Source organism: Thunnus maccoyii, chromosome 13 (assembly GCF_910596095.1).
Source record: "Thunnus maccoyii chromosome 13, fThuMac1.1, whole genome shotgun sequence".
Lineage (NCBI taxonomy): Eukaryota > Metazoa > Chordata > Actinopteri > Scombriformes > Scombridae > Thunnus > Thunnus maccoyii.
Window position 1 is genome coordinate 17,441,012 of NC_056545.1, and position 10,573 is coordinate 17,451,584.

Consider the following 10,573-nt stretch of genomic DNA (forward strand, 5'->3'; position numbering starts at 1 on the left):
ACATGATTGTTACTGTAACCATGGCGATGAAAGTCCCCTAATGTAAAGGAAGTAATCATTTTAACCAGCTATTCATGAGCCTTGATGAACTATTAATAATGAATAAAACACTTGGATTGTCAAATGTTTGAACTCAATTTCAATTAATTAACCTCACTTAATTGTCCACTTCTAGTGCTTAACATAAAATTGACTGACTACAGTTAGTCGCTATGCAGTTACTTCATGAGGAACCCTTAGGCCAAAGTTATGTTTTACTTTTAAAACTCAACTTGCAATCTAATGATAATGTTTCATTTTAACACTGATTAAGTTACTCATATGAGTATTAGGAGTATTAATTATATTAATAAGTATTAATACTGATGCATGTTGAGCATTACATTGCTGTAGTTTGTTTTGCCACTAAAGAACTAACAACTCATATGGCGGCTTTTTTGTTATGTTGGAAGCATTTAATGTTGCTGTGTGGGCCAGAGATGTTATTAATGCTTCCTGAGTTTATTTTGTTTTTGAAATCAGCTACCTGTACTTGGCAGAACACACCATAGCTTGTTAAGAACCACACAAATGAACAATGTACACTCACATAATGGGACACACACGCACAGATGTGTGCAAATGAGCAAGACGTGATCAGAAGTGTTTGCTTTAGTTGCCAAGAGTGGTGTTTTACAGCTGCATTCGTTCCTGAATCTGCTGGTTTATGGTGCACTCTAGGTCACGCACTACATCTAAACACTGAGGGAGTAAAAAGGGGGCTTGCATGTACCCCCTCACCTCAACCCTGCCACACACACACAGGAGTGAGAGGCCTGCCCACACACACTAGGCAGGGCACAACCCACATCAAAGCAAACACACTAATCCCAGCAGGAAAAAGGGGATCCAAAGGCCTAATCATGAAAAGGAGAAAAAAATGCATATGAAATGAAAATAAATAAGCGCTATCTCCTAAACATTTACACCAGCTGCAGTTAATCAGTGGTTAATGAGTTAGCATTTTTTTCCTCAACTGTTAAGTGATTGTCTTCAAAAATATTCTCCCAATAGTCATCCCTATCAGATTAGTAAACTCATGCTGGAATCATCTCCAATGAGAATAAAAAGAAAAACAGGATTGACATGCATATATAGTGGTCTAGCGAAAACAAATTGACCATCCAAGCTCTTTAAAAAATATGGCTGTGATTTATGTCTACACGAGCAAGTTACAAACAAAAAATGTGGGTTTTCTTATTTGTATAATCTACATTTTTGTTCACAATGAATTTATACATGTGCAGAGTTGAGAAAAATGATCAACTAAGGCCATTGACCAGCGTTATTCAAATACTTGAATCTGGGGATTCCATACAAACCAATATTTCAATGCGATGTTTAGGAGCTTTGAGGACCTCCAACAAACTGTGTACTCTGAGGAATCCTTTTTCCAATCAAGGAGCTTAAAGTCACCTCTTTGATCTTTTTTTGTATGTCCCAGTGTTCTTTGAAACCATTCTCACGAAGCCATAATTTTCACAGAAAAAGCCCCTAAACTAACGTCAGCGCCTTCAGGAGGTTTGAGCACTGCAGGACCGCAGTTAGTTTGGTTTACAGAGGAGAGCTGGGCAGCCACCTGGTGGGGCTGTAATCAAACAAGCTGCCGCAGAAACACCAAGCATGCACTGGGTTTATGAGGCAGTCACATCCAGTCGACCGCTAACAATGAGCGAGGAAACACCTTTTTTCACATACATTCCATGTTGTGCTTTGTCTTAAAAATGTGTTTTACTGTTGGTTGCCTGTTATGAAACTACAATGAGAGTTTAGCATCAGTTTTGCTTATTGGTAACAGAAAGTGATACATTCATACATTTCAGGGAATGAATGAACCGCATTTTTGTGGAGGAGGGATCAAGGTGAGCTATCATTGCTGCATAGCTCAATATTTAATGAATCATACACTTCTGAGAACAGTACCAGCTTTGTTCCAATATAATCTCCTCACCCACACTCACACACTAGCCCTCCTGGTTTTATCTGTGGTTGTCTGAGCTCCTTTACATTATTCAGACTTAGACCCAGGCTGCCTGCACTGCTTATTGAGTCCAGTCTGGTTTGGTGTGGAGTTTTCCATTACGCTGGTCATGGAACTGTTGGATGATGCTTGTGGGGGGAAAAAAAGAGCTGAAGACAGAAATGGGACAGATGAACAATAGTGGAAATAGAGACTTTGGTAAATGAGGTATGAGAGCTTAAAGTTTTGTGTGAATCTTTCTGAATGTTTTGCAGTCTTGGATGCATCCCAACACCTAAAAGACATACTACTGTAAATGCATGACCTCTACCATAGTGGAAGTAAATCTATTGCTACATGCCAACAGTGAATAATAATAATAATAATAATAACTGTATGAAATTATCTGGCAAGGACAAAGAGGGCAACTGAACTTAAAGTCAACATTTACTCCTTTAAAAGCAGTCAAATGATACTCCTTCCTACACTGCAGCCACATTTAAAGTTAAATCCAAAGCTGTATTAAGTAATGTGCCCGAAATGCCAAGAATGTGTCTGTTTACCAGGCAACGGCACAATATGAGCCTCAGTGGAGCATATGTCTTAGAAGGTAATATCCAAATTTATGTCAAACAGACCACTGACAGGCCCAATGTGATTATAGGTATTACAGCTATTAACAGGCAAGGATACAACTGCACAGATATAGTATGTACATAAATAATGACTAAGTATCCTACTTTTCTTCAGAAAGACAGAATGAACCACATATTATGTGCAACTAAATCTTCACAAATTTATTGAGACTTCAGAAAATCTGCGCAGAGAAAAAAGAAGAAAGAAACCACAGAACAGTTGTATGGCTCTGTGATGTATAAGACCTCATCTCTTGCCCCCAGAATACGCCATTTCTTACCCTCTCACCCCTCTGTACCTCCAGCTATAACAGTAGTGCAGTAGGCCAGATGTGTTGGACATAAAGGTGCAGAGAGAGATCCATCCCCAGAGATTCCCAGGTCCATTTGGTCCTCATATTTCAGACCGGGCTGTCAACCCCAGTGCCAGGCTCCGTGTGACAGAGACCCGGCGGACAGACTGCTGTCACTATGCAGTGACGGCTAGCGTAAATGATTTAGAGGGTGATTTGTGCGCGGTCTCCTGACATCAATTTATTTTCCATTGCTATCTCTCTTTTTTTTGACTTTTTCTTTTGCTATACAGCATATCTTTCATTCTTTCTTTCTTTCACACACATGCACATGGACTTTTGGATGGATCTTGGAGTCTTTCTTGCTCTAGAGACATGTTAGTCTTCCGGCGATGGCGTAATACTAGAAATATATACTGTTTATGTCCACGTACAGCACATGCACATGCTCACAAAATCACAAGAGATGGATCTAAATGCATTTAGGCATGGTAAAGGAGTCTCTATTAATTTATTTGAGGTTTAACAGAAGCTGCGCAGTTAATACACCCACAATTTGCTCACATGCAACATTGTTCTGCAGTGCGAAGAGCAGAATATACTATATTATACACTAACTACAAGTATTTATAAGTATCTGCGAGTCTAAAGAGTGATTACTAAATTGTGCTTTGTGTTTTGTTCTATAAAAACACAAGATCACACACTCCTTTAACCTCCGATGAGTGCATTAAAATGTATTGTAATGGGATATTACTGATATGGAGTATATCCCTTCTTGATGTCAGAATAATGGAAATTCCATTGTGATATTTACTTTTTATATTTACTGAGTACTATATATATATATTTATATACATATATACTATTTTATTTTCCCTTGTGTACTGGGGCATATCTGTTGGACTTTGTGCAATCAGTCACAGGGTGGAATTGGTCCACCCCTCTTGGGACCACCTCCCCTCCCCGAAATGCGTGGAGAAAAAGATAGATGCTTCCGCCCATTTTAAGCCATTAAGAAGGTGAGCAAACATCCCCTTGAAACCCTTTAAAATGAGAAGACCACCCCCACCCATGCAAAAAAAAAAAAACAAAAACAAATAATCTCCCACTTACTTTCCTCATCTTTCTCTCCTCCAATTTCAGTTGGAACATCTTGAAGATGATAACACATAAAGTAAAAGCCAGTCTGTGACCTCTGGCTCCAAGCTGCTGTTGAAGAGATTGTATAGACAGAAACTGACTTCGCTGACATCCATCTGCAGACACAGGATGCGGTGTTAACGGTTTTGAAATCATCCAATCCAGAGAATCAACAATGATCCTAAAAGAAGAAAAATCAATCATGATCACTTTACCGGCCAAATGCTACAAATATACAGGAATTTGGCGGCACCGGCGTAGAATCATACAGTATAAATTGACAGGGTTCATTTGAAAAGTTGTGATGGGGGACAGCAGGACCTCACATACATTTTAAAGAGACTGTGGAAGACATCCAAGCTCTTCTGGAAGTGAGTTCCTCAAGGGGGTTAATTTATAGAGAGTTTATAAGGATTTAGGAATGCAGGGGGCCATAGCCACCCAAATAGCCACTTCCTAAGCCTCTCTGCTGTGGATTAGAGTATTCATCACAATGAACTTACCTGTCAAATCTTTTAAAATTGGAGGTCAACAAAGGGGCAGACTGAAAACTCGACCCTGCATTCCAAAGATCCTCCACTTCCAAAACTGTGGCCTCTGTATCTATGTCTTCTGTCTCTGTCTGTCTCTCCTGGATGAATTTCAGGGTGCGCATATTCATGACCCTTTGCACCCTCAGCGTGAGGTGTAAGTGAGTCAGGTTTGGCACAGTATGCCGCGATCCTGAGTTTTACTGGTCAGATGTGAGCGCTCGGCCCACCTGCTTTCTCTCCCACTTGCAGATTTTACACTTTCTCGATTTCCCTCGATTTTCCCCTCCTCTATTTCTTGCATTCCCTCCAAACCCAATTCCATGTTTTGTCTCTGGGCTCCTCTAAGAAACAGTGAGCGTAGAGGATCCAGAAAAGCTTCTAATAGATGAGAAATCATAGCATTTTTGGAACATTACAGCATTATTCCGACATATCTGGATAGGGAGCACCACATGTGACATTGTAAAATGAAAGAGTTTTATCGTACTAAGAGTTTTCATCGTTTCCTTTTTGAGCACTCAGGCAGAGTCTGAGGATTTACTCTAGTGTTGTGTTTGGGAAAGTGACAGGACATCGCAAATGGCAAGTCAGGGAAAACAGAAATAAAGTTGTTGTGGTGAAATATATTGTTTAGAGAGAGTAAATTGGAGAAATGCACAGGAGCCAGCTATATGATATGTATATCGTTGCTAGAATGACTGGTTGTCAGGCAAATGTTCTTGTGTGTGTGAAAGAAAATGGCAACGACTAAAGGAGGCAAACTGAAGGCTGGCTGCCAGTGATTTGTTTGAGCACTAGCTCAAACAGAGGCCCCACCATCGGCCACCCCAAACGATATTAGTCAAAGATGTTCTTGCTCAAGTTTTGTTGTTTGCGGTTGGTCCAAAAAAGAAACAAATCGTGACGTAGTTGGCTCTACAGCTCTAAACAAAAGACAAGTAGGCAAACAGGTGTAGGCTCTCTGTCAGTCCAACAGTAGCTGAACTGAAACCTAATCCTATTTCTAGCCTTAACCTTAAAGCCTCATCTTAACCCTAAAACTGCCTTTTGAAGAAGTGCAAGTGTTCTTACTTTCCAACAATATCCTCACTCTCAAGGTCTACAAATCAGTAAGAATTACAAGAGCACACGCACACAGACACGCACACACACAGCTGCATTTGAGATTGCAGATCAGCAGACATAATGTCCTTATATGGTTATGGTGTAATTCTCTCTCTCTCTTTCTCTCTCTTTCTCAGGTCTGTTGGCTGGACTTTGTTTAGAGAACGAGTTTATGAAAACCTGTGAACATGAGAACGTAGAGGAGCAAAATAGACCGCAGCTCTTTCTAGTGAATTTTTGTAGCCACTGTGATGATTGCAGACCTGTTGTGTGTCACTTGAGCTCATGCAGGCTTATGGTCATTCAGATGATCAAACCTGTGTTGATTTCTTATTGAAGTCATGGTTAGTTCTTCTTTCTTAAAAAAAAAAAAAAAAAGGCTTACATTAGGCGAGTGCAAACCTCAATTGTGATTTTGTGAACTCTACTTTTGAAGACCTCTAGTGTAATGGTTGTTCTTGTTACACTTCTCTGTTGAGGTCTTGTGATTAGTGGTTTTTGTATGACTTGTATGAGCAATTTTCAACAAGCTCTGAATTTCTCCCTCGCTCTCCTGGCATCTTCTAAAAGCCCACGAAGACAGGATGTTCATCGTTTCAACTCTAGAGATTAAACCAATCAAAACTAGCCATAAAACCAGAGTGATCCCCACATTCTCCTACAAATCCGGATCCTACTAAAGAAAAAAAAAAAAAAAAAGTTCAAGAAAACAGCCTTCAACTTCATTCTGGTCAAGTGCAGCTTATAACACCGCTCATCGTCGGCGTCTCAGAGCCTTTCATTGTGGCTTACTGTAAAAGCAGCTCATCTTAGCCTTGCAATTGCTGCTGATGTTACTGAGACATCTGTCCTTCACAGTTAAGAAATATGTTCAGCTTACTGTTTATTGTGCCCGCCAGTCACATCCACCTCCTCTAAAAGTATGTACAGTATATCTAGGGTAAAGCAGAAAAGGGTCTTACCATTGTATATCCATCTGTGAAGGCTTAAGAACCAGTTTAATACCTTTGACTGCCTGAAGCTCAGCTAGGTTTAGACTGCCAGTATTGAGCCACTGCAAAGAGGTTTTCTATCCTGAATTATAACCAGGATGTACAAAGTAAACTTTAATGTCCTCTTTTCAAGCCCCCCCCCCCCCCCCCATGAACTCTCTCTTACTCTTAACTCCCATTCTCAGAAATGGGTCAAATGGCCAAAAGGAAAAAAAAACCCTGAATATATATGATTGGCTGTGTATGACTAATGACCGTTAACTGTGGAAGAGGTTGACAAGCTTGTTGCATGTGAAAGCAGTCATGTTTCTTGGTAAATTAAAGCATGTCTACTCCTTGCAGAGAATCTTGGGGCTTTCCACTTATTGTGTGTCATCATCCATCTGTTCATACTTTTGAGTTGGATCTTCATCCATTCTCCTTCCTCTGCGTCCTGTTTTGGAGTTTGACAAACGTATCATGGGAAACACAAGTGCAGACACAAAGTGACATATTTGTCAGTGACAGAGATTTGTGATGCACGAATTGCAGCCAACGCAAGTTTTTCTTCCCCAACTGGCTGGATGTCATGAATAAGTTTAGAAAAACAAGTTGTGTTTTGAGTCACACTTTCCAAAGACATCTCACCAAAAATAGATGAACACATGTTGACTGAAAGGCCTCTTTTTGGTATGAATGTATGTTAGGATGTGTGAAACACGTGCACATACACACCCATACCACACACCAGAAGCATATCCACATGTTTTGCTATAACTTTGATTTACTCCCTCCTGTCTGCGTGATTGTGTATTCTATTCTTGTCTCTTCCTGCCAAGCTCATATAAGCTTTTGCTTGTTCTTGATTTTTGACTGAAATTTTGTTTTGTTGCTTGTCATTATATGTAAAATGTGATCTGTTGAATGACAGCAGGCCAGCGAATGTTTAGACAAATAAAATCACATAGGAGGAGGAGAGCGTAATTGGACACGAAGGGCCAGAGAAATAAATACAGCTCTGACTTTTTTTTTTCCTTGGTGAATCAAGTTTTGACATTGTCTCAGCTAATATGATTATGTCACATTCTTTCTCTCTAACTGAAGAGGCTGTAAATGGTTATGAACCCAACAATGAATTGTTGTTTTCTTGTATATGGAAACACTGCTCAGCATCTGGATTCAGATGGTAATGTGTATCTGTTTTATGTTTGACAAAATCTAATGATGGCTTCAAAGATGTCACAGACATGTCAAAGCCATCACTAATCTAACAAAGTCTCTTCATTGTCATTATTTTCAGGTTTTTGCTTAATTGGGTATAAGATTAGCCTGGAGACTAAGTGGAAGCAACATACATGATAAAGGAAAAAGCCAGGTGTGTGAGGTTTGCTGTGGTATGTGATGTAAAAAAAAAGAACATACTGGGGCAGTATTTCTTCTTTTCAGTCATGCTGCATTATGAGCTTTAAGTTGGATAATGCTTTTTTGACTTTCTGCGCAATTTTACATAAATTAGTTCCAAGGGGCATCAAGTTACCATTTTAGTTTGTTTTCTTTTTTCTCATAGTCAATCATCCCTGAAGCCTTTCTCACCCCTCTTAAGCACTTTGTAATTTGACCTTTGACCTCTATACCCACACCATGGAGATCTTGTTCTCTGGGGGCTGGCCAAGACCCAGACTGAAATATAAAACACAGAGCAGCAAACAGACATTAACAATTCAAAGGAACACAGTGCCTCAATAAACAAATGGAACAAAAAGTAGCATGCATCTTTCACTTTCTTCTTCTTTGCTTTGAATCGACTCGATTGGCCAAAGCTTGGCTCACTGTAGCCAACTGAGAACCCCACAGAGAAATCATCCTCACTCCCATGGGGCTAACATACAAACAAGTAAATCAATAGATGAATAGATTGTCCTCTTCACCACAAGAGGACCCAAAGGAGAGATAGAAGAGGGAGAAGGAAAAGGGCAATGTGCAGCTCTTAAACGAAAAGTGGTCCTGAGCCAAAGAGGCACAGACTCTAGTTTCGCTTTAACGAAGAGAGGTTCTCTTTCTGAATTTAAACAAGCTAGAAGCAGAGAGAAAGAAAGCTAAGATAGCAATGAGAATGAGGAGTGTCACCTCAGACAAAAACATGGCTGTACTTCATGACTTATTCATGCACCCTGTGTGGCTGGTTAGAGTCCCATGGGAAGAATTAGATAGACGGGAGAAGGAGCGCTCTGCCTGTCGATGTCTCCGGCACCACGAGCCAAGGTCACGTGACGCCGCTAGTAGGCAGAAGCTCTTTGAGCACAATCTGCCCTCCAATGACCTGTATTACCAAACCCGAGACAGCATCAGTAAACAGAATTACATCCACATAAATATACAGTAAATGTCTCTATGGGGTAGCCATGAATTTATTCTCCTGTCTTTGTTCAAGAGATGCCTCTCCAGATCTGTGTGGACTTAAAGGAGCACTTTATTCATTTTATGAATTATTTGTACGGATGAACAAGTCTTTGTTCAATGCCCAACAACTCCATTCCCTCCCTTTGGTGTCTGTTCTCTGAAACTCAAACAAACCTAACATCAAAAATGAACAGTGTTTGTTTAGACAAACAAAAACATGGCCTCCATTGGCTACGGGTTGCAGGCACGCATGCCTGGGAGTTAGCCCAGTGATTGCATTGGCTGCCGAGTGTGACAATCCAAACCATACAACGCTGGGAGAGGCAGGGGAAGGCAGCATGCTGGAATGACATTAGCAGATGGATATAATTCACTGTGTAGCAGCTCCCATGGTCGACGCTGAACACACAGACACTTAAACGTGGATTCAAACGGCTTTTGGTCTACCTCCAGCAGCACTAGAGCTGCAGTGCTTTTTGACCCAGTGAGAATTTAATGGGACTCAGAACTGTGGTGTTGACTCAGTCGGATTGCCTTGGTTTAGCGTGGTAACCATTCATTATGGTAGGGCCCTATGAACGCAGACTGCACTCAACAATTCTGTTTGTTGAATTGATTGGAATATTTGATGCTGCTGTGCTACTCTGGGGTTGTTTGGACTGCTGGGGAGAGAAGAAAGTTAAAAACAAAGATGTCTTTGATAAGTGTCTTCTTGGCCCCAGAGACAAGCATTTATTTGATGCAACCTCAGAAAACAGTGAGGAGAATCGTACTTAATCAAATGATGATCTTCAAGACATTTAAAAGAAGGGACGGTAAATCATGCCTTTGTCCTATAAATGTTTCTTTGTTCCTTGTGACACAGACATAATAGTAATAACAGACAAAAAACATATTTAGTGGTTCCTTAGGCATCTGTCTCTTAGTGCATCCCCATAAAACAACAACTGTACAAACAAATGAAAGTATGAAATGAATAATATAATTTGCCATTTAATGAGCAGGATGTCGAGTCTTTAAATGCAGATAAAAAATGACAGCAAGATCAAGGATGTAACAAGACAGAATGTGCTATCCCAAAGAAGAAAAAGACACCTTATTCTAGTATGAAATTACCTTTAAAAGGACTTTTGAATTTTCAGAAAAGTATTTTCTTTGATCCATTAATATGATCCAACTGTTCGGTTTTTTTAAATATTCTTTTTTTCACACACTTCAGACTCTATCATATACATTTGTTGTCAGATTGTTGAAGCTGTATGATGTTTACGCTGAGTAAAATATTCAAACCCAAGACTCCATGTTTTTATGGCTGCACTATTCCATAAAATGCAAATATTGCATGTCTTTGTCTTTGCATTGTTTAAACTAATTTCCCCAATATCCCCCCTTACATATTTGGTATGTCAATGAGTTTTTAAAGTAAAATTATGTGGGTTTGAACAATGTTTGGCTGAACAACATGAGTTGGTAATGAATGACCCACTGGCAAGCT